Consider the following 9,542-nt stretch of genomic DNA (forward strand, 5'->3'; position numbering starts at 1 on the left):
GATTTATCTTTAAAGTGTGGGAGGTTAATAATTACTGAGCGGTTTTTGTCTGTTTGCAAACGGCCCAGTCGATGCGCGCGTTCGATGTCATGGCTATCCATTGTAATGTCTAGATGTTCGGAGCAGAAGTAAATAATATGTGCTTCAGACTGTGCCCAACTTTCGCTGGGTTCGTCCTGAAGACCGAGAAACAATACGTTCGAGCGCCGCAAGCGGTTTTCAGCGTCATCGCACTTGGTTGTTGCAGCTTTTACGTCTGAAGAAAGTCTGGCCAAGGCGGTGTTATTTATAGATGCAGCTACATTTTCCGGATTAGATTCGACTGTTTTTTCCAGTGTTTCGACCCGCGCTGAAAGACGGCGGACCGAGTCTTCAATGTTTGTTTGAGCAGAGCGGATCAAGGCAAGCTCTGCAATTATTGTGCTCTGAGAGGATTCAGTGTGTGATATGGCTTCGGAAATTGATTCTAGAGACGGCGGAGCGTTGCTTTCGTTCGGGCCTGGGTTCAATTCGACGTCTCCGGATAATATGAGGAGGAGACAAGTCAGGTGAGCGTTGAGGCAGAAGGGGCAAGCAATATACAGCAACCTTTTGCACCAGTCAATGGCGTCAGTTTCGAACTGCCTATGATGCGGTGCGTGCGCTTCCTTCGCGCCGCGACGGCTTAACAAAAATCTGCGCCTATTTTCGTGGCACACCAGCCTCCCAGCGCTTTGGAATATCATGCAATGCTGCCTACGAGAGGGCGCCAAAATTAGTTTCTTTTGGTTTGGTTTGGTTTACTGGGGTTTAACTTGCCAAAGCAACTCAGGCTATGAGGGACGCCGTAGTGAAGCGCTCCGGAAATTTCGACCACCTGGGGTTCTTTAACGTGCACTGACATCGCACAGCGCACGGGCCTCTAGAATTGAATCGAAATTCGGCCGCCGCGGTCGGGATCGAACCTGCGTCTTTCGGGTCAGCAGACGAGCGACGCGGCGGGGCAGTTTCTTTTCTTCAGCGTTTAAAACTGTATAGCATCGTGACACGGAATGAGATCGAAAATGATTCCCGGTTGCAGGTACGTTAAATATGGGGTTCAAGATACTGTGTGACGATCTGGCATAGCTGATATTGCCTAACATATGAAAATGGCGCCTGGTAGCTAGTTACGCTGGAGGAATGGTAGGGTGATTGCATGAATAACATGTAAGATCGAAGAAAGCGTGGCTCCTTGATACCTTAAATTTATTTCAATTTTTTAAAAGACTAGAAAAAAGAGATCTGAAATTGTTTTTTTTTACCCCAGTTTTTTTTTTAAGCACTCGAAATTAACGATGGCAATGTGGTGTACCTCCACTCTTACGTGCTCTGCTGCTTTGTGCAACTTTGGATTTTTATTTATCTATTTTCTATACCCCAAGATGCCGAAGCATTATAGAGGCGATTGGGTTTACAAAAATCGTGAAAAGCAAACTACGTGAATTTTAGCGAACAAGCGCGACACGATACAAAATTTACGAGCAGTGAACTAGCATACAATATAAACATTAGCAAAGCTTATCACAGCGTAATGGAAGTAATACAAATTCTCGACAAATAAACTAGGACACCATGCAAACATGGTGTCCTAGAGACCGTATCATGACAAAAATAAAACTAAAACGTGCTACTTGTGAAGAAAACTAAATGAAATCACTGAACAAAAGTGCACACAGTGATTTGCGAAACAAAAACAAAACAAAATCGCTCGTGTACCCAGTGGTACTAGTAATTTCACGTACCTGGCATGGTCAAATAAAGAAGAAGTGTTTGTGTGGCAGTGTTGGTGATCAACAAGTGAGGAACGATACGTTGGCGCTGATGTAAAGTAGCTACGGGCGAGTTTGTTTATTTTACTTTCCAGTGTACCAGTGTACTTCACCGTTGTTTTTTTTTCTTTGAAGGTTTGAAGGTTTATTAAAACGAAATACAAATGAGTTGTGAGTTTCATAAAAAAGTTAGTACAGTAGGAGGTCCCAAAGTGAAAACTGTCTGGGGGCCTCCCATCAGGAATACATAAGGAAAGTGCATAAGTTTGGCAGAGGAGCTATAAAAGTATACAATCAAGTTAAAATCTATTAGTGTAATTTGCGGCAATGAATAAGTTATACAATAGTTAGCGGGCATAATTTAACAAAAAAGGCATAAAATAGCAAAACATAAGAGCAATAGAAAGAACACAAAAAGACATCAGATAACAATGGGCATTGAATAAATGCAGATATAATACACAGGCGGAGAAAGAAAAAAAAAAAAAAGAGGTTCCAGAAGATTAACAATATGACCGTTTGCTGTCAGAGGGGGAACATAAAATAAGATGAAGGCAACCTTAAGCATGGCATGAAGCTGAATGGGTTGATAGGAGATGTTTTTTTAGTAAAGTGTAGAAAGCGGGCTGCGAACGTACGGATTTGATTGCTAGTGGTAATGAATTCCAGGTTTTGATGGCGGAGAAAAAAGCAGTTTGTTTTCCATAATTTGTGTTCACTTTTGGTAGAAGCATATTATTTTGTTCAGAGAATCTAGTGTTATTGCTATTAGAAAGGAAAGATACGGAAAAACAGAGAAGTTGATTGTTATTATTGCGAGCGCGGTAGATTAGAAGACCTAACCTAAGATTAAGGAGGCATTTCAATGGCAGAATGTTTAGGTCAGAGTAAAGAGGTGAAGCAGTGGCTGTGTATGGGCTGAAAGATAGAATTCGAAGCGCTTGATTTTGAAGATGAGAAATACATGACATATGGCATGAATAGGTATTACCCCATGATGATAGGCAATAATTAAGGTGACTGTTAATGAAAGCATAGTACAGGGATAAGAGAACATGGCGTTGAAAGAAAAGTCTAGTTTTTATTAACACCCTTATTCCAAATGAAATTTTTTTACTGATAGATTTGGTGTGTAGATGAAATTTTAGATGACAGTCAAGCGTGATGCCGAGAAATGTAACGGATTCGGAGGCAGTGATAATATGATGTCCCAGATAAACGGCTGGGCTCGGGATGATATGCTTTTGATGAGAGCGGAATATCATGAAAGTGGTTTTTGTAGGATTAAGTTGTAGTAAGTTATTTTCACACCATAAAACAATATTCTGTAAGTCCATGTTTAATTTGTTTATTAGGCTTGTGAAATTGCTATCCTGAGTGAATAATGTCGTATCATCCGCGTAAAGTATACATCTTGTGTTAATTAAGGACAAAGGTAAGTCATTGATGAAAATGAGAAAAAGAAGCGGACCTAAAATGGAACCTTGTGGCACTCCTAAATTAATAGTTAAAGGGGAAGACAATGTTTCTTGTAGCTGGACAACTTGTATACGGTTAGTGAGATAACTGCGTAAAAGAGCTAGAGCAGGCCCACAGATGCCTAGAGATTCTAATTTAGTGTACAGTATAGTGTGGTTAATTGTGTCAAATGCTTAGGTGAAATCTAAGAAAACAGCACCGGCAAACAACCCATTATCAATATATTGCTTAATACTGTCTGTGAATTCGATTAAAGCTAGTTCTGTGGAGTAATTAGGCCGGAATCCAAATTGCTGATCTGCTAACAGCTGGAATTTAATGAGGTAGTTCATTATGCGATTAACAATTAACTTTTCTATTATTTTACTAAAGAAAGGCAATATAGTTATTGGACGGTAGTTACTTAGGCATTCTTTGTCGCCTTTCTTGAATATCGGCGTCACCTTACCTTTTTTAAGTTCAGTTGGAAAAACACCAGTCCTAAATACTAAATTAATAATGTGACTAAGAACATTAGACAGCTCACGACCCACCAGCTTTACTTTGAAAGAAGGAATTTCATCGATCCCAGGAGCGGTATTTTTTAGGCTAGAAATTATTTGGAATACTTCGTCTGGTGAAGTAGGGCGCAAGTAAAAAGAGTGAGGGCATCGACGAGGGCCACAGTAACTACTTGGAGGCGGGGAACCGCGGCGCGAGAAGAAGGAATTAAATGCATTAGCAATGTCAGTTTGATCAGTTAAAGTACACTCACCGTCAGAGACTTTCGTTATGCTCGTTTTGTTTTCAGCTATATTCAGAAATTCCTTAATTGTTACCCAATTCTTACGAGTGTCATTTCCATTTCTAAGTATTTCATTTTGGTAGTAATCTTGTTTGGAGCGTTTAAGTGCTGCGGAGAGAGTATCTGAGTATTTTTGATAGCGCTGTTTTAGGCGCACGTTAAATGGCTGCTTTCTAACCTTTTTGAGAAGGTTATTATTTTTATTTATACAGCTTAGAAGGCTTTTGGTTATCCATGGATTCCGGGGAACTGAGTACCAATGAGTGATGGGAGTTACCGATGTGCATGAGCTAATTATTTCTTTGAGCTTCGCAGAAAATTTACTGAACGCTTTATTGGCGCATGTTTCTTGTAGTATGCTATCCCAGTTAGTCTCAGCCACTATCGCAACAAACCGGTTTCTATCAAATGTTTGCTTATAGCGTTTTCTGGGGGGCGTGTTATTAGGGCATTCAATTAACAGGAAAGTGGGATAATGGTCCGTGATATCAAAGTTGATGACTCCTGCGATTTGAGGCGTAATGACATTAGATAATATATGATCAATGAGGGTGCTAGAGCCTCGATGAGCAATGCGCGTTGGTGACGCCAGTAATGACTCCAAACCAACGGGGGTTGCTCTCGGCAACCCCCCGTGGCAGTCCGCAGCAGAAGATATGCTGACCCCTGACCCCACTGCTCAGTCTCCGGGGCAAAGCCAAGGCTCCCCCCCCACGCACCCCCCCCCCCCCCCCTGCCGAGTTTTTTTTTGTTTGGGGGGGGGGGGGGGGGGTGCGGGAGTTTGTGCCCTCCAGCCACCCGCAGTCGGCGCCTGTAGTCCGCGTCAAAAGTCGCGCTGATGTGATTTTAAGTGGCATACCAACACGCCCAAGCTTCATTTCTAAAGCATATTGCAGGTTCACTCGGATAATGAATGGCAGTTTACTGGTATTCCTCAGCAGAAAAGTGTACAAGAGCTACATCTTTCCGTTACTAACTTATGGGGCAGAAACGTGGCTAAGGACAGCGGAGCGAGCTATGGAAACAAAACTGATGATAAGCGTAACATTCAAAGACAGGAAGAGGGTTGTGTGGGTCAGGGATCAAGCACGAGCTAATGATATCCTAGACGAAATCAAGAAGATGTGGGTTTGGGCAGAGCATGTCATGCCAAGGTAGGATAACCGCTGGTCCTTAGGGTTAACGGAGTGGATTCCAAGATAAGGCAAGCGTTGCAGGGGACGTCAGGAAGTTAGGTAGGCGGATGAGATTAAGAAATTTGTCGGGAGACGGTGGCCGCAGATGGGAAAGGACAGAGATAGTTGGAGAGACATGCGATAGTCCTTTGCCCTGCAGTGAGCGTAGTCAGGGAGATGATGATGAAATTGGCGGACGTCGCTGCGGTACTCTACCGTCGGCTGAGCTAATGCTTGAATATTACTAGCGTCTATTTGCAATGGGCACAACACAGTACAGCAAGTGGTTAGGTTTGTCGGTTACTGGCGAACGATAAGAAACTGTAGTGTTTGTATCACGATAAGCAAACGGCCAACTCACGGCCACGTGCCGGTATTTGGGCACCGCCCCCTTGCCTGTCTGTATCTCGATATAAGCACATGCGTGTTGGTTCTCGCGGGCAGTCGTCGACCAGCGGGACGCGCGGTCTGACGGCCGGCTGACAATAAACCCGAGTTCTTGTTGTACCTCGGCTACAGTGTCGTTTCCCTTAGCAAGACACGACAGAAACGGTCTCTGTTGTGTCGCCTCCGCTTGGGCCCGGTGTATGAGCGATGTTTTCCCTATAGTTAATCAAAGCCAGTAGCCAAAATGCTGTGAAGGAGGCAACCAAGGACTATGGCTTACTACTTTGGATAGAGAGTTTTAGCATCGTCGTATGATAAATACGCTAACTACGGTAACTAGAACGATACGGTCGTATGTGGCCAGGTAAGCTCGGAAACTGTGCCATCTGCAACGCGTTAAAATTTTGTCCGTACAGCTATGTGCCAATGCTAAAACTCTAGAATAAAGGCAGTCCTCGATTGAGCATCGAAAATAAAAAAAATTATACAATATCACTCAGAGTACCTTTTACACTGCCGATGCTTAATTATGTGTTCTCATCCTCGCAGCGAGGCATGCATTTTTTTTTTTCGCAACGGACTCTGAATGCAGCTGCTCGACGCCTGTTGCCTGCCTACGGAGTGAGTATCGATATGGGGGACGCCGTAGCCGACGACACGATTGTCTCCATCCTGCATGGCGGCAGTGGAGAACGCGCGCGCATCGAGGCGCCCTATTTGTCGTGCGGAGCCAGCGCACACCTTCGAAGCGGGGGGACAACTAAACGAGGACGTCATAAATAAAATAAAAAAATTGACGTAGTATACGGCTCGTTCGGCGGAAAAAAATGCTCGAACTTCTTGACGTTGAGCGTGGCACATACTAAGACAAGCAAAAAGGAAGAAGACATGTAGAGTGGTGACTGCGAATACACATTTATACAGAGTCACATTTATAGACAGTCAGCCTAGATATAAGAGCCCCCTGTAAATATTTTTACGTCTTTCCGGAAACAAAGATGCCGTTAATGTCAGAAAGCAACGACACCAACGATAACACTAATCTGGGCACAGCTGGCCGTTAAGCAGAATGCAGAGCGTTCCAATGATATTAGTTACTTTCTTGCAAGAGCCGCAGCTTACAGCTTGGACGAACTAATTTACGATCTTCGCCAATATCTCTCATTCTGAACCCCTCTTGCAAATGGCGCCGTCACCCTTCCCAATTGGCCTCAAATCCGCCAATGCAAAAGGATCCTCTCACCTGGCTTGGGCGAAGTGTTACAAGACCAAAATCTTCCTTCGTGCATCACATGGTGACCGAGTTTTGCTTCTTGGGGTAGCGCTGCGATAATAACGCTTTCGTGAATGGGACCCAGGGAATGTCTCGTCTCGTAGCATTCCATACTCTTCGCTCACATCCGCTGTGAGAGCTTACTGCTCGGCTACGAAGGAGAACGCGTTGGAGACATGATTGCGGAAATATTAAGGCCCCACATGTGGTCTAATTTCGCCGGGTTCATTCGTTAAGGCTAATTCAATTAGAGATGCTCCGCTGCACTGTATTTGAACGAGCTTCGTGGAGTGCAGTAGTCATCATCATCATAAAAACTTTTATTTACACCAAAATGAAACTCCTATTTGGACTACCCGGCACGCAGGCCTAAGGGAGCCCTACTCAGGAGCCTCGCAAAGTAAGGTCTGGTGAAGATACATAGTCGCTCCACGGCCTCAGCCGCCAGGCGGATGACATGTTGCTGTTGAGCGGGCTCCTCGCTCCTCTATCTTCAATCTTTTGCTCGGCGCCCGGGCTGCCAGCACATTCGCATACTACGTGGCCGAGAGTGCCTCTCTCTCCGCACGTTATGCAATATTGGTCTTTCTCCTCTTTCGAGATTGGTACGTATACCCAGAAGGGGCTTATATGTGCTCCCCCTTGTAATCTTCTCAACGTCTCCTCGTTTCCGAGGGAACGGTCGGGCGCCGGATAGACCCTCCTGCTCAGCTTATAATGTTCCGTCATCTCGTGGTATGAAAGCAACCTAAATATCATGTCTATGCGAGGGGGCTCTCTGCGGCCGCCCGGTGATAGAAAGCTCGGGCAAGCTCATGTGCCGCCTCATTTCCTGACATAGACTCGCGCGCTGGAATCTATATTAGCACTCTGTTGCGTTCTATCGGCATCGCCTCGAGGACGCGTTTGGACTCTTCCGAGATTCTTGCTTTCCCGAAGTTCCTCACTCTATTTTTCTCTCGCTTAAAATCGCAGTGGCCCTGGTACCGACGCAAGCGAGCACAATCGCCAACTCTTCCGCCGCGTTGGCACCTCTCGCGCGGCTCGAAGCCGCCACCGTTGGTACTCCTGCCTCGTCGACCACCGCGGATGCAGCCGCCCCGTGCTGTCCGCACACCGCGTCTACATAAGCCACCAGGTCTGCCCGTCACTCCCTCATCTTCCTCTCGTAGGCCTTAGCCGGATGTTCTCGCCTTTCCTTGTTATACTCGGGGTGCATGTTCCGCGGCATAGCTCGGACGCATATCTTGGCTCTGATTCCTGCCGGGATGTTTATCATCTTGTGCGTGCTACTTTCTGGCCGGATTCCTACCCATTCGAGTATTGTCCTTCCCGTTTCAGACTGGCCGAGCCGTTCTAATGTGAATATTCTCACCCCCTTTTACAGCTCATCCCATCTATTGTGTACCCCCGTTTCCTCAAGCCGCTCCGTCGATGTGGATATGGGGAGTCCGAGAGCTCGCTTGGCGCATTACTTCAATATTCTGTGTACCTTCTCTATTTCTTCCTTGCTAATGTTTAAGTACGGTGTCGCATAGCAGATCCGACTTATTACTTACGCCTGCTACATTCTCAGGAGATTCTTTTAGTCCTATTCCTTTTACCGCTACCCTCCTGAATATGCCTACGAATTGGTCTGCATATCTGGCTAATTTCTTTACGGTGTTGGTGGTGTTGCCTTTCTCGTTGATAAACATACCTAGGATCCCCATTTCCTCTACCATGGGCACTTCCTGGCTTCCCACCACCACTTTAATTTCTACTTCTCTCTTGTTTCTGCCGTCGCTATTATACACACAGAGCTTTGACTTCTGCGGTAAGCCCGCCAGGCCTCGTTCGGCCGCGTACTTCACGACTACGTCTACTGCCCTTTAAATACTCCACTCAATTTCCGCGTCGCATGCGCTATTCATCCACATGGTTATTCCATCAGCGTACATGCTGAATCTTAGATCGGGGATCTTGTTCAGCATAGCCGGGAGACTTCTCATCGCTATGCTAAATAGGAAGGGGGACAATAAGGCTTCTTGCGGGGTACCTTTGCTGCCCAGTCCTATTATGGGAGACTCTGCATCCTGAAATTTAATCACCGCCTTCCTCCCTCGGAGAAAGATGTACTCGTATGTTCTCTTGCCCACGTTTACCTCCTTCAGATCTCTGAGCACCGCCTCATGTCGGACGTATTCGAAGGCCTTCGTGAGGTCAAGACCTAAGATCATCTCGGCATCTAACCCTTTCTTGTCTATAATGACATGTTTGAGTCTGAGCATTAGACCTTGCGTGCAGAGCTGAGGTCTAAAGCCCATCATATCGTGCGGCCATGTGTCTGTCATGTATCTCGTTAACCTCGTTTGCACTACCTGCTCCATGAGGTTCCCCACGCACGACGTTAGCGAGACCGGTCATAGGTTTTTCAATTTTGGTTCCTTCCCCGGCTTGGGGAGGAGAGCCTCTGCCTGTTTCCATTACTCCGGCAATTTACTTTCCTTCCATACTTTGTTCATGTATCGCGCAATCTCCTCTATCGAGTCGTCGTCTAGGTTCCTAAGCATGCCATAGGATATTTTATCCGGGCCAGGGGCCGATCGAGTCTTTAGCCTACCGATAGCTGCTCTGATCTCCGCTACCGTAATGTCCACGTCTAGCTCTTCATT

General features: G+C 45.7%; 1 pseudogene; it reads right to left on the bottom strand.

The window, feature by feature from the left end:
* Positions 1–7,240: 7,240 nt before the first annotated feature.
* LOC149367705 (uncharacterized) lies at positions 7,241–8,458 on the bottom strand (annotated as a pseudogene).
* Positions 8,459–9,542: the final 1,084 nt, after the last annotated feature.

Source organism: Amblyomma mixtum, chromosome 1, assembly GCF_055824585.1.
Source record: "Amblyomma mixtum isolate Tamu chromosome 1, ASM5582458v1, whole genome shotgun sequence".
Taxonomy (NCBI): Eukaryota; Metazoa; Arthropoda; class Arachnida; order Ixodida; family Ixodidae; genus Amblyomma; species Amblyomma mixtum.